This window comes from Cupressus sempervirens, chromosome 2, assembly GCF_028749045.1.
Source record: "Cupressus sempervirens isolate cs-2001-9-10 chromosome 2, ASM2874904v1, whole genome shotgun sequence".
NCBI lineage: Eukaryota > Viridiplantae > Streptophyta > Pinopsida > Cupressales > Cupressaceae > Cupressus > Cupressus sempervirens.
This window is the reverse complement of record NC_143119.1, coordinates 20,584,374-20,599,114: the sequence shown is the minus strand read 5'-3', so window position 1 is coordinate 20,599,114 and position 14,741 is coordinate 20,584,374.

The following is a 14,741-nucleotide window of genomic DNA, read 5'->3' as shown; positions in this document are numbered from 1 at the left end:
AAAAAATCCTATAGGATATGAGGTGTGCAACATGGTAGATTCATGGAAGACCTTTGAAACTAAAATGCTTGGTTAATGATTGCTTCCCAATACTGATTCTAACAAGTGTCAGTATTATCTAAGTAGTATCCATTCAATACCATTATAGAAAGGGGCCCCATCTCCACAATAATTTTTATCCTTTCCATCAATGGCACAAGCCTAGCTTCCCATAGGTACTTTTGGCAATAGCCCACCCAACTTAGTAAAAAATGCCATGGCTACATGAGAGACAAAGGAAAATACTAGTTTGCTCCTAGTGGTATCTTTAAAATGACATTAGGAAATCCCTAACCCACTTCAACTCCAACATATAAATGGATTTTCTTATATGAAATTAAAAATTTGATTTCAACAATAGAAGTGTCCATTCCCTTCCATTTGATTGGTAAGAGAATTCTTACACATTTATCTTTGTTCAATTCTTCTCCACCCAATCCATAAGAATCAACATTATATTACTTTGGCATAATACCACTGTTGAGCTTAGTGAGGATGTTGTGAAAAATATGGTGGTGAACCTTTATAAAATAATCCCCTTATTGTCTAATATCTTTTTGAGAAAAAACCATTCAAATCTCTCTTGATCATCTCAAAACCCAAAACATCTTACCAACCTAGAGGAGAAAATTGGGCCCCAAACAAGGTCTGACTAAAATAATTTTCAAACTAAAACACCTGGACCATCAAATTGATGAATTAATCACCTAGTACTAATTATAAAATGTGATCCTTAAATCAAAATTTAAAACTCACTATTAACCTTTCTTGCAAATTATGAAATCCATGCCAAGAGGTACTCTGACTGGCCTTAAAAATTGATAGAAACACTTGACTAAGCCTTGCGATCTCACATATTGATTCTTTGTTCCACATTCTTGCATCCTTTTATATATCATGTCATGATGACACAAAGGTCAAAATATATTGACTATCAAAGCTACCTTCTTGAAATTGCATGCAAGCAAACATGTTAGAATACCATAAAATGCATTTGGTTTTGGCTTCAAAAATAGGTTAAATAGACACTTTGAAACACAAAATTTGGGGCATTGGTTCATTTTCATGAGGGGAGTATAAATCTATGATTTTGGCTCATGACAAATAATAGGGTACAAATTTGAACATTCAAAGTGGGGTACTCAAATTTGTAGAATTGGGAATAGTGGTAGAAAAGTGATTTTTACAAATGGAATGTACCTGGGAAATTGTGTAGATGGATTCGTCAAGACTTGAAAACTAGAACACTTATAGTATTTTTAGAGTAGAACACAACATTACAATCCATTTGGTTTAGGAAATCATATATTTATAGTTATGATATCCCAAACATGGGTACTAGTTTAGGCAATCACAGATTCAATGTTATGACATCCCAAACAGGGGTACTGAACAATCTGCATTTCTTGACCCCAAAAAAAATCATAAATTGCATTTGGAATCACATTCGAAAACTAATCAAATAGATTCATCATAAGCTCAAATCTAAAACATGACAAGTTTTTGACCTCTAGAATACAACGCAAATGGAATTTTCTAATTTTGGTCAACTAGGTCAAAGTTATAACTGGTCAAACATGGCCTCCTAGAATTCTAAACAATTTATATCAGCATGAAAACAATAAACAATTGACTTTGAGGGATTCAAAACCTAGTCAAAACATATTGAAACAACTTGAAATTTGATACATAGGTTCTTCGATATTTATAATAAGCACTACAAAAGTGGAAAGTCATGAAACATTTCTAGGTGCAATATATTCAAATGCAAACTAGGTATCTTGTCGTTGCTTGACACTTGGGCAAAAATGCATAACTGAATATTGCTCAAAATGAAACTTCATAGAATGACTCAAAATGGCAATTTATCTTCACAAGACACATGGATATACTAAATAAAATGTTTTAGAAACATTAAACACCTCTTAGTCCTCAAAAGGATAGCTAGGTAGATATGCATTAAAAGCTCTCAGAGGGCTTAATTTTTAGACGTGAAATTCATGCCAAGAAGTCCTCTTACTAGCCTTAAAAATTGATAGAAACACCTAATTGAACCTTGGGATCTCACACACTAATTATTTGTTTCACATTCTTGCATCCTATTACTCATGTCATGAAGAAACTTGGGTCAATAGATATTGACCATCAAACCTACCTTCTCAAAACTACCTACAAGAAAACATGTTAGAAAACCATAAAATGCATTTGATTTTGGCTTCAAAAATAGGTTAAACAGACACTTGAAAACACAATATATATCACATTGGATAATGTCATGAGGGGAGCATAAATATGTGATTTGGGCTCATGATGAATAATAGGGAACAAATGGAAAACATTCAAAGTGAGATACTCAGATTTGTAGAAGTAGGAATAGTGGTAGAAAAGTGATTTTCACAAATGGAATGGATCTGGAAAAGTGTGTAGATAGATTCGTCAAGACTTGAAAACTAACACACTTATAGTATTTTTAGAGTAGAAAATAATAGTACAATCTATTTAGTTTAGGAAATTATGTATTTAGAGTTATGACATCCCAAATAGGGGTATTGATCAATCTACATTTCTTGACACCAACAAAACATCATAAATTACATTTGGAATCACATTCAAAAAGTGATCAAATAGATTAGTCATAAGCTCAAATCTGAAACATAACAAGTGTCTGACCTCTAGACCAAAATGAAAATGGAATTTTCTAATTTTGGTCAAGTTGGTAAAAGTTATAACTGGTCAAACAGGGCCTCCCAGAATTCTAAACCATTTACATTAGCATGACAACAATGAACAACTAACTTTGAGAGATTCAAAACCTAGGCCAAATATATCAAAATGACTTGAAATCTGAAACATAGGTTCTCTAATATGCATACTAAGCACTATAAAAGTGGTGAGTCATGAAAAATTTCCTAGTGCAAGATATTCAAATACAAATTAGGCTTCCTGTCGCTCAAAATGAAACTTTACAGAATGACTCGAAATGAAAATTTATCTTCATGGGACACATGGATATAATAAATTCAAGGTGTTAGAAAAATTAAACACCTATTAGGACTCAAAAATAAACTTGGGCACATATGCATTAAAAGTACTCATAGTGCTTAATTTTTAGACATGAAATTCATACCAAGAGGTCCTCTGACTAGTCTTAAAAACTAACATAAACACCTAACTAAACTTTGGGATCTCACACACTGATTGTTTTTTCCATATTAATGTACCCTATTAAATATTGTGTCATGATGAAACCTTGGTTAAAAGATATTGATCATAAAAAATGCATTTAGTTTTTGCTTCAAAAATAGGTTAAACAAACACTTGGAAACATAAAACTTGGGGCATTGGTTCACTATCATGAGGGGATTATAAATATATGATTTGGGTTCATGATGAATAATAGGGAATGAATAGTGAAATTTCAAAGTGGGATACTCAGATTTGCAAAATTGGGAACATTGGTAGAAAAGTGATTTTCATAAATGGAATGGGCTTGGGAAAGTGTGTAGATGGATTTGTAAAGAATTGAAAACTAGCACACTTATAGTATTTTTTGGAGTAGAACATATTAGTACAATCTATTTGGTTTAGGAAATCATATGGATTCATAGTTATGACATCTCAAACATGGGTACTAATTAATCTACATTTCTTGACACCAACAAAATATCAAAAATTGCATTTGGAATCACATTTGAAAACTGATCAAATGGATTCATCATAAGCTCAAATCTAAAACATAACAAGTGTCTAACCTCTAGAATGCAATGCAAATGGAACTTTCTTATTTTGGTCAACTAGTTCAAAGTAATAACTAGTCAAACAAGGCCTCCCAAAATTCTAAACAATTGACATCAGCATGCAATAATAAACAAATGACTTTGAGGGATTAAAAATCTAGTCAAAACATATTGAAATGACTTGAAATCTAAAACATAGGTTCTCTAATGTACATAGTAAGCACTACCAATTTGGTGAGTCATGAATCATTTCTAGATACAAGGTATTCAAATACAAACTAGGCTTCTTCTTGTTGCTTGAAACTAGGGCAAACATGTAGAACTGAACATTGCTCAAAATAGAAATTCACAGAATGAATCTAAATGAAAATTTATCTTCATGGGATGTGTGGATATACTATATGCAAGGTGTTAGAAATATTAAACACCTCTTAGGCCTCAAAAGGATAACTAGGTACATATGCATTAAAAGCACTCATAAAGCTTAATTTTTAGAATGGTACTCAAAATCAGGGAATACAATTTTGAGTCCCAATGGAACCCACTATCCAAATGATCTCTATATTATTCACTATAGAATAATAGAAATGAATTATATTGGTCATTCATATTTCTCTATCCTATCGACTAGCCTTTTGCTCCTTGTGATCTTGTAACAAGATCACAAATCTTGCATCCAATAATTCCTTGGATTGCTTACTTGCATTCATCATATACTTTTCTTCCTTTTGCACTTTGTTCCATAGTTCACAACTTTATACTACTTACAAACAAGGAAAACATCTTTGCTTTATACCATATCTTCAAAATAGTTCATTGAGTTGGCCTTGGGGCTTTCCCAATTAATTATAATAAGATAATTAATTAATTCTCAATTACAATAGAAATGTTGGCTCACAGTCCATACAACTTCTCACACATGTGATACTAGGGCTTCTGAACTCATTGCATCATCATCAAACTATCATATGTCACTAACTTACCATGCATCGATACATTATATCATTTCTAAAAGATATACTAAAATAATTAGAAACTACTTCTTAGGTATTCTGTCTCTATACTACTCTGTAAATTAAGTGCAACTTTTGTAAAATGTTGACTTACTTGGTTTGCATTGGATCACATCATTAGGACACAATGTAACACATGTCAATGACTATGCATCATCAGATAATCAAAACCTCATTCATACAACAAAGATCTTTATCTGCTACTCTGTTAGTTTTCACAAATTTACTACTACGTTGCCATCAATAAAAAAACATAGTTATGAATGCAACATGTTAATACTCTCTGATTATTAGGATACTCCCCCAAAGGAATATCATTACCATTCATTACCAAATAGTACTTTGCTGCTACTATTGTTCTCATCTTCTCAAATCCTTAGGAACATTGCTTTTTTCTTTTCTTCTTTAGGATTGGCAATAGTTGTTCACACTAAATGACTCAACATACATTAGAATTATTCATGTTGCATATCTCCCCCATAGAGATATTCTTCCTTCTTCTTTATGCACTCTTCTCCCACACTTAGGAGATAGTTTTTCATGTTGTCTTCTCCCACACTTAGGAGATAGTTTTTCACGTTGTCTTCTCCCATGTTGATATCAATGATAAATGCATCATTATGTCAATTTACTTCTTCAATTTACAACTAGATCGAATGTCCAAAGAAACTTTTCAATAAAAAATACCAAATACCAAAAGTCCTCATTGAATCATCTTATCATAGATACTTTCCAATACATAAAGCATTAACATTTAGTCTAGCAATAGTTCTCTATACCATTGGATTGATGCACTCTCATAATCATCTACTTAGAAGTAAGAAGGGACATAACCCGAAGCATACCTCTCAAGTACTCAAATGTCTCTTTAGGTAAAGGCTTTATAAAGATATCTACAATCTGATCTTTAGTACTCACATATTCCAATCTAATTTCTTTTTCTACTACCTTCTTTCTTAAGACATGATACTTAATATACATATGGTTAGTCTTAGCATGCAATACATGATTCTTAGATATACTTACTATACTTGTGTTATCATAGTATATGATAAATTTTTTTTGCAAATTCAATCCCAATATTCTTTAGCATCTATTTCATCTAGATAACTTGATTATAGCTATTTGTTGCTGCTACATACTTTGCTTTAGCTATACTCTATGAAATACAATCTTGTTTCTTGCTCAGCCAAGAAACCAATCTTTCTCTAAGGAAAAATGTTCCACCATTGGTGCTCTTTTTGTCATCCATACTACCTACTTGATCCAAATTAGTATAAGCACATAGAGTGAAATTAGTTGATCTATCATACCATATGCCATAGCCATATGTTCCTTTCAAATATTTGAATATCCTCTTTACTACTACATAATGATACTCCTTAGGATCAGCTTGAAATCTAGCTGTAATCCCAACTACATTTTTTATATCTAGTCTAGTATGAGTTAGATATTACAAACCTCCAATCATGGATCTAAACTTCTTCTTCTCAATTGTAGGTGTCTCATCATTGCTAGATAACTTATGACTAGTTATCGTAGGTGTACCAACAAGATTACAATTTTCCAATCCAAATCTTTACAACAAATCTTTCAAGTACTTAGCTTGTGAAATGACAATACCATCACTATTCTACACAATCTATAAACCTAGGAAAAACTTACATTTCTCCTATCATACTCATCTCAAAATTATTCTTTATCTCTTCACCAAACTTATCACTTGCTTCATCATTAACTCCAAATATTATGCCATCAAAAAAATTACTATTATCAATAAATTTTTTTGCAAATTCAATCCCAATATCATTTAGCATCTATTTCATCCAAATAACTTGATTATAGCTATTTGTTGCTACAACATACTCTGCTTCAACTATACTCTATGAAATACAATCTTGTTTCTTGCTCAACCAAGAAACTAATCTTTCTCTAAGGAAAAATGTTCCACCACTGGTGCTCTTTTTTTCATCCATACTACCTACTTGATCCAAATCAGTATAAAAACATAGAGTGACATTAGTTGATCTATCATACCATATGCCATAGCTAGATGTTCCTTTCAAATATTTGAATATCCTCTTTACTACTACATAATGATACTCTTTAGGACTAGCTTGAAATCTAGTTGTAATCCCAACTGCATTTTCTATATCTAGTCTAGTATGAGTTAGATATTACAAACCTCCAATTATGGATCTAAACTTCTTCTTCTCAACTGTACATGTCTCATCATTGCTAGATAACTTAGGACCAATTATCATAGGTGTACCAACAAGATTACAATTTTCCAATCCAAATCTCTACAAAAAATCTTTCAAGTACTTAGCTTGTGAAATGAAAATACCATCACTATTCTACACAATCTATAAACCTAAGAAAAACTTACATTTCTCCTATCATACTCATCTCAAAATTATTCTTTATCTCTTCACCAAACTTATCACTTGCTTCATCATTAACTCCAAATATTATGTCATCAAAAAATATTACTATTATCAAAAAACCATTTTCAATTTATTGCAAATAAAAATTATTGTTTGTCATACCTTTAACAAATCCAAGCTTTGTCAAATACTTATCCAAAAATGCATACTAGGTTCTAGGTGTTTTCTTTTAACCATAGATAGATTTCTTCAATCTACATATCATATCTTTTTCTTCTATTAGAGGGAAACCTTCAAGCTACTCAATATATACCTGTTCTTCAAGTTCTCCATTCAAGAAAGCTGATTTAACATCTATCTGATATACTTTGAACTTCTTTTTCATTGCATAAGCCAAGAAAATTCTTATTGCTTCCATTCTAGCTATGGGGGCATATGTCTCCTTATAATCTTTTTCTTCTTGCTATGAATAACCTTTGCACACTAGTCTATCTTTGTTTCTCACAACTTCACCTTGTTCATTCATCTTTTTTTCAAATACCCATTTGGTTCCTATCACATTCTTGTCTTTAGATCTAGGAACTAACTCCCATGTTTTGTTCTTCACATTTTGATCTAGTTCTTCCTTCATTACTTGAATTTAATGAACATCTCAACATGCTTCATCTACACTCTTAGGTTCAACTTGAGAAATTAGACAAAATTCTTCATTAACTCTATTTCTTGTCATCATACCTTTTTCCTTACCTCAAATTATCTACTCTTGAAGGTGATTATTTTTTGTGTTGTTGTTAGACGTAGGAGTTTCCATCTCAACTCTTATCTCATCTCTTGGTTTAGATCTCTATTCTCCTCTTTTCTCAAAAATTTGAACATCATTCTATAGATCATTGTTAGTCTCAAAGAAAAATTTAACTTTCTTTCTAACATTTTTAATATCTTCTTTTTCATTAGAATTGTAATCTAACATCCTTTCCTTAGTACCAAACTTTTCATAGATCTTTACATTTGTGCACTAAACTATCATCTTAGTTCTATGATTAAAACATCTATATGCCTTGCTTTTCAATGAGTAGCCAATAAACATACTTTCATCACTTCTTGGATTAAAATTACCAATATCATCATCTCTCTTAATATAAGACTTGCATCCAAATATTCTAAAATACTTAAATGATGGTGAATGACCACATAATAATTCATAAGGGGTCTTGTTTATAACTTTTCTAATATGTACTCTATTCATAGTGTACATTGCTATATTTATTGACTCTCTCCAAAATGTCTTGGATACATCATTCTCAAACAACATTGCTCTTGTTGCCTCTAAAATTGATCTATTTCTTATTTTTACAATCCCATTTTTCTTAGAGGTCTTGGGTGAAGATAATTGTCTCTTGATTCCATTATTTTCACAAAATATGTTAATCTCTCTAGAGGTTAATTCTCCTTCTCTATCTGATCTCAAACACTTTATCTTAACACCAGATTCATTCTTATCTCTATTCTTAAATATATTAAACTTCTCAAAAGCTTTAGATTTCTCTTTAAGAAATGCTACCAACATCATTCTAGTGAAATCATCAACAAAGATCATAAAATACCTTCCAACATAGAATCCTCTTATTTTGGTAGGACCACTCAAATCTACGTGAACATTTTCTAGCTTCTTTTTAATAGTGAACTTCTTACAGGTAAATGATACCTTATGTTGGCCTAAAATTCTATATAATAGGTTTCATCTTACCCAGATAAAATTTCAGGTTTTGATCCTTTAGATGGTGATTAGGTTTCCAACTAATTGCATGTTTTTATTGGGCTAGACCTTTCTTTTTTAAAAAAAATTTACTTAGTGCGAGATTTTTAAAAAAAAGGGGAGGGAAGGAAGATTAAGCAAATGATTTTATTCACCTATGTTATTGCACTATCAGATTTCTTTTAAATCTATAGTTGTCACTAACTCGCCATGAGGAGATGCAAGAGAATTAAACATAGTGAGTTGGTGATGTTATGACACATGTACGTAGTCATCAGGAATAATAAATCTGGCGTCCAAATTACTCTGACAAGTTGCTAAGTCACTATTAGAATATACAAGCAAGTTGTCAGTAGTGACATAGAAAGGACAATATCAGTGCTAAAGGTGGTTGTTTTTTATGACCAAAAATGATTTGGAAATGCTCAAAAAATTTCTTTGCAGACTATGCTACTTTTCTCAGCACCTATTTTTTGGTGGGTCGTTGCATCGCTAGCCGGATATTGTTATGTTTTTTCGGTAGCAACATAAGGACTAACCCAACAGTCAAAAAAAATGGTAGAACCTGAGATAAAGTATGATTAAAATATATATGTCCATGCCAGCACATTCCACCAGCTCAACAATAGATGTACCATGGACCCACTTGCCAGGAATATAATACAAGGTTTTCCAACCGTCAGATTGGGCCAAGATCGAGGGTTGTCATTAGCTCGCTATGAAAAAATGCTCAAAAGTTAAGCATAGCGAGTTAGCAATGTGATGGCCCACCATTGAATCTTTGAAAATTCATTTCAAATGTATGCCACATGATTAATATAAGATCAAAGGCTATCACTAGCTCACCATGGGAAGATGCTCGAGGTATAAGCATAGTGAGTTAGCGATGTGATGACACATGTACGTGGTCATCCATGGGCCTAGTCTAAAGTGCTAGAATTGAAGGAAAGGTACATGTGGAGCTATCCCATTGGTTTGATTGAAAATATGTTAAGTAAGGAAATGAGCTAGCTTAGTTGTCATTACCAGATCACAATTTTTTCCAAGAATTGACGATGCATTTTTAAAAAAAAAGAAGGGTGATGACGTTCTATCCCGCGCATTTATGATGAACGAAGCTTTCACATGTGAGAAAAAGGCAGAGTATAATATGTAAGATTTTCTTTTATTATTTACTATAGTTCACTCCAGCAAATATTTTATTTTGTTTGAGCATAGGCACTTGTTGATCATTTCATGATTAAGCATTGGTGAAGATGCAAAGACAGTTTCATATCTGTTTGAAAGTAGTTGCAAAAGTTCAAAAGAGGATAACTTTGGTGAAATCAAGTAAGTATTTGATCATAACTTTTGTAATATTCCAATTATTACAATCAAGATGCCTCCTAAGAAATCATTCTCTAGGCAAGTTAATTATATGAATAGGAATGTCCACGATGATTTCTTAGAATTACTCCCAGGATCCACTACAGAGTTTGCACAAGTCAAAAGATTAATTTCATTGAGTCCTAGGCTTAAAATTGCCGATGGCTTGTATGACAAGGGGAACTAGGTAAGGGATGTAGTAACCAATCAAACTGGCCTTGTTTTGTTTAAAAAATGGTTTTCAGAGAGGAATATGTTTGTCCCTCATGCTAATATATGGAATTTTGACTTGGGAAAGTTAGTAGTTCCTAGTGTTTTCATGGCCTACGACTTGCTAGAAGATATTGCTAAAAACTATGACCAAGCCATTAGGGTTGTGAGAAGAAGTGATGGTGTGCCTCTAGTATCAATTAACCCTAAAGAAATTAGAGAAGTTTTTCACTTAGAACCATTATCAAATTTCTACGTGCTAATCAATTTTCTAGAATTAGAAAAGAAATACAAAGAGAAAAAGGATATAATTAGGGGAGGTGCATTGAGCGCACAAATTGGTACCATAGGAACTCTACCAGTAATAACTGCAACCTCTAAAGAACCTTTTAAGAAGAGCCTTTTCACTTCCCTGTATAAGTAACTACCAAATCAGCCAATGATGAAACTTGTTCTGATGATGGCATATTAACTTTCACCTGTAGGCTTTCTTCATCTTTATCTTGAGTGGTAGGAAAAACTTCTATCTTGTCTTCTTCTCTAGTCGTATCAGCATCCTGTGGTCCCGAGTTTGTAACTGAAAGTGACAAGTTTCTCTTGTCTTCTTCTTCTTATTGGTTCTGAGAAATGATAGTATCAGTGGTTTGGAATCCCTCATCCTACACATTATCACTGTCAATGTCATCTACATCCAACTGTTCACTAGAAACCATTTCTACCATCCATCTGTCAAATAATGCATCATCTAGCCAGGTGAAATGCAAAATGTCCATTTGTTTTTATTACATAATCAGCCATATTATTAATATCAATGAAATCTTGTTTTAAAGAATCAAAGAATATTTTTTCTTTCACCATCTCCTCTATTGTGGTGGCCCACCATGCATGCTCGGTTTTGATTCATTCTTAAACAAAATGCATCATCAAGTTCTTTCATCCATTCCTCTTTTCTTTTCAAATTATTTTTCTTATCCAGGGCATGAGGAAATAACCTGAAATTTTGACTCCTATATTTTTCTAAATGATTTATTTCTATCTTCTATAAATGTGTCCTCTTATTATCAAAGTTAGCAAGGTCCAAAACCATATCAAATATTTTTTCAATCTGATCATGGGAACTATCTATAATAGATAAACACAAAAAGGTTACTTCCTTTTCTCTTCTTACCCACTTGTCCACAATAGGCTTTAGAGCCTCCTGATTTCCTTTTAATTCCTCCTAGATGTTAATCACCCTAACCAATTGATGATGGATTAATGGCCATTCAACTCTGTCTCCCAGATATGTAAGAGTTTTTCTGAGTTTATCTTCATATTTAGACTCCAACTCTATATGTAAGGCCCATAGTTTACACTTTTCTTCTTCAAATTCCTCAACAGTATAATATCATGGTCCTTGAGGTGTATTTGGCATTTCAATGAGGGCGGTAAACTTGAAAGGTTCTACTGGGGGATGGGGATAGGTTATTCTAGGCCTGGTGGATTGTTCCAATAGCTTATTTTCAAGCTCAATCCTCCTCTTTACCTCTTTGTTGTATTCCTCCACCACTGTCTCATACTTGCTTTGTAACTCAAACATAACATGTTCTTCTTTCTTAGCAGTGGCCAAAAGAAACTAGGAAGACTCCACATTCCAATAGGCTGCTTGTACATGGGAGGTGTCAGCAACCCTTCTTACAAGTGTGTTGCCCATCAACCCAGACTCATCTAGTTGTGATGATGTGGCTCTAGATCCTTTTTTCAATCACCAACTGACCAAAGCAGCTTGATCCCCAATGAATGCAGTTCCTTGGAAATCCTTTTTATTTGGGTCTTGCAATTCCAATTTTCTTGAAACATAATTGAAAATTAAAGCATCTGTAATATCCCAATTTGGCAACAATAATATGTTAGATGTCTTTACCATTTGCCTTCCTTCTTCAGGAGTAATGTTCTAGAATTCCTTCATCATTTCTTCTTTTATCTGGTTTTGTATGGTAGCTTCATCCATTTCTGGATGCTCTGTCTTCATCTTTCTGCATCTCTCCTCAAAGATGGTCATGTTTGTTCTTCATGCAAATTGCTAAAAAGCTCTTGATTTTACAAAATTATCATCAGTCAAAAATTGATGACTTGCTTGTTCTAATATAGGATCCAATTCCTTGCCTCTATAATAAGCTCTTGTCAAATACAAACTTGGGAGAGGAGGCTCTAGAGGATTACCTTCATCCAATTCTGCTTGGGTAATAAAAACACCTCCTTGTGATCCAATCTCTTCAACTTTCTCACCTGTGAGTTGCTCTTCTCCAATTCTCAAAGGAGATTGGGTGGGTGAATATTCCTCAGCTTGAGGTCTCTCTTCTCTTATTACCCTCTACCTCTTTGGGATAGGCTCATCAGGTCTCTCCTCTAAAACTATACTGGTGGATCCCATTATTTGTCTTCTCTTATCTATAGGAGCCTTTTTATTATGAATTATAGTGTAACCAAGTTTTTTCTATACAATTACTTGACCAACCCCTATATTAGGAGTGAAGGCTAACCTCTTCATGACTTCTCTGGCCTTATCAGGAGAAGAATTAATAAAAATTTGTTTCTTCTCATTCACAATTTCCATTATTGTAGGGAAGTTATTTATGACCTTATTTATTTTATCAGCCTCTATATTAGCATTGTCTAAAGGACTATAATTCCGATCAAAACAATGAATAAATTCTAGGACCCGAGAGTAAACTCTCCATTTTTCTTTTTTAGTTTCCTATTCTTGTAAAGAAAATTCATTTCTTAATATCTTCTGGGTAATATGAATCATTCTTTACTGGTCATAGCTTGATACTATGCCTCAGAGTTTGATTGAAAAATCTCTCAGAATCACAAAAATGGGGGTGGGAGATAGCCATCATATACTGATCCAAAATTTTGTACAAAAAGAGCCATCCTCCTTTAGTAATCACAAACTGATGGGCCACTGTGCAAGTAGGGAAAATTGACCCTAGTTGCCTCTTTGACAAGAACATTCCCTCTAATCCTCCTAGTTTCCATAAGACTTTTTCCATCCCTATCTTTAGGGGTACTTGGTAAGGCAGGACACAAGGGCTCCCTTTAAAACCATAATTTCTGAAAATGGTGGAAACAGGGTATGGAATAATATCTCCCCAATTGTATGAAACTTTCAAATTATGGGGGCTATCCATAGGTCTTATGAGATTCATTAATACTTTAGGGATCCTGGGATTATCACTCAAAAATAGACATCTCAATTTAGAGGCAAAATATCTATAAAATCTGACAAAACTGGCTTTATTTGCATCCCAAGTCATATATGCACTCCACAACTAGATTGGCAATGTTTCCCCATTTTCTTCTCTATTTTATTTCATCTCATTACCAAAATATATTACCCCTTTGAACAAGAACATGTGCATTAATAAGGAATAGTGGCCAAAAGCTTTCTCCACCTTACCTCTTGTAATTCCAACCAAACCAATGTGAATTTCTTCAGCTAGAAAGGAGGCAAAATAAAAAATGACATCTACACCAAAAGAGGCAATTAGATCTAGATCTTGAGAAGGCTCAAAAAGAGAGAGAAGATCTTGCAAAATAACTGGAGAAAGTTGAGAATGAAGCTCAAGCTGTAGAAACTAGGAAAAAAATCCAATTCATAAAATCTAATTTTGCATTGGCTTGATGGCCCAATTTGTCTATCCCACCTGCAATTCCTGCACCAGTTAGTGGTCCAATAATCTCAACTCAGGGAGTACCCCAATCTGCTCCTACCTCATCCTCCACTATTGGCACCCAAGTCCCATTTTTCCCACCTCAACAATCCCAAGCTATTCCTCTAAGTCAAGCTAATATAGCTAGCACCTCAAATGTTCTTGGTTTCCAAAAGAAACCTGCATACCTAGAAAAGTATAGACAAATATCATTTGCTGGTATTCATGGTGCTCCACATCCCATATCATTTGATTTAAGAGATAAAGTGGTCAAGTTCTCTAGGAATAATGCTGTTACTAGTGAAGAACATTTGAGAATTTTCATTGATATGTTGAATGATTATGAAGTTGAACATGAAGATATGGTAATGAAATTGTTTGTGCATTCACTAATAGAGGATGCAAGGGATTGGTTTAGGAGGTTTCCTGGTGATAGTATTACCTCATGGAGTGATTTGGGGAAATTGTTCAAAGAGAAATATGGGGACAACACTAATGCAGGATTCATGTTGAATGAGTTCAACAACATCAAGAAGAAT